This window comes from Mus pahari, chromosome 19, assembly GCF_900095145.1.
Source record: "Mus pahari chromosome 19, PAHARI_EIJ_v1.1, whole genome shotgun sequence".
NCBI lineage: Eukaryota > Metazoa > Chordata > Mammalia > Rodentia > Muridae > Mus > Mus pahari.
Genome location: NC_034608.1, coordinates 23,399,229 through 23,400,502, shown reverse-complemented (window position 1 = coordinate 23,400,502; position 1,274 = coordinate 23,399,229). Strand labels below are relative to the sequence as shown.

At 59.6% G+C, this 1,274-nt stretch overlaps 1 protein-coding gene across 1 annotated transcript in view; it reads right to left on the bottom strand.

Annotated features, from left to right (window-relative positions):
• Lrrc8e (leucine rich repeat containing 8 VRAC subunit E) overlaps positions 1-704 on the bottom strand; it is an 11,220-nt gene extending 10,516 nt beyond the window's left edge. The window contains exon 1 of the mRNA XM_021218928.1: positions 531-704. The gene's annotated coding sequence lies outside the window, so the exon portion shown is untranslated. The remainder of the gene's footprint in view (positions 1-530) is intronic.
• Positions 705-1,274: the final 570 nt, after the last annotated feature.

Genomic DNA, 1,274 nt, shown 5'->3' with positions numbered 1-1,274 from the left:
GGGGGGTAAAGAGGCAAGGGAAAGACACCCCTAGTGGAAAGTCTTGGGGGCCTATAGACTCCTAGGCTAGCCCCTTCCTAAGCTTATTCTGCTGGGATTTGAAAGGGGCTTTTGGAGTCTTCCAANATAAGAACCTTGAAATGTAAGGGAGCAGGCTTGTGAGGGCGGGGTTCTGCAGCTTTTAGGGCGCTCACTGAGATGAGCTCTGTCTTTCTCAGCTACCTCCACCACCCCACGCTGGGACAGGCTGCGGAAATCAGGACTGTCAAAGTCGACGCCCGCCTGTTGATCTCTCTTCCTTCGCTTGATCCCGAACTGCCTGAATCCCAGGACACCAGCTCCCCGGGGCCAGGCTGAGGATTACCGCACCCCTCTCCCAGCCCCGGCTTTCAGTGTGTGTGGAACTGCTCCCGCCAAGGCCACGGAACCACCCACACCTGAGCGACTCCCCCAACTCCCCCCGGGCCATTCCCTGGGTCCAGGTTGATCTCCACGGTGGGACGGAAGCCTCCCAAGCCCCCGCTACTTACTCAAGTGCTCAGGGATGGAACTCCGGGGCCCAACTTCTAGATCCCTGGGAGTAGAGCGACCCGGACTCCCGCAGAGTTCCCGGGCGGGCCAGAGAGGGTGAGTCAGGGCGGGCTGGGCCAGGAGCCGCCCCGCCCCGCCCCCGGGATTGCTCGGCCCCGCCTCACTACAGACGCTCTCAGGTCGACCCCACTCCACGCCACGCGATCGCTAGCAAGGCGAGATATTCCTGAGACAAGGGGCTTTAGAAGTCTGCAGTCCCTCTACCTCCTGGCCGTGGGGGCAAACTGGTATCCTGTAGATGCACCACCTGGACAGGTGTCAGCAAAGTGGTTCTGGGGAGAATTTCCTTCAACCCCCAAGCATCTCCAGCTGGCACGAAAGCTCAGTCGAGGCACAGGTACCANAGGCTTTCGGCANGGGAAGACCAAGAGCAGAGGGCTATCCCTCTTCCAGAGCTGGCCTGCCATCAGGAGCTGTGCCCAGACACTGGAAGCAGACCCAAGGTAGCCCGACTGTCTCTGCCGAAGCTTGTGGCCCATCCTGAAGTTTGGAGGGCTGGAGTAGGGACACTCTTTCCTCAACCTGGACTGTTCCACGTAGTAGAGTTGGGCACGCAGGTGAGGGGGTAGAGGAGGCTGGAAATCCTTCTTACTCCCCCCACCCCTTCTCCTCAAACTAGCTTCAAGTTCTCCAGGTAGACAAGGATGACCTTGAATTTCTGATCCCCCTGCCTCCAGCATCGG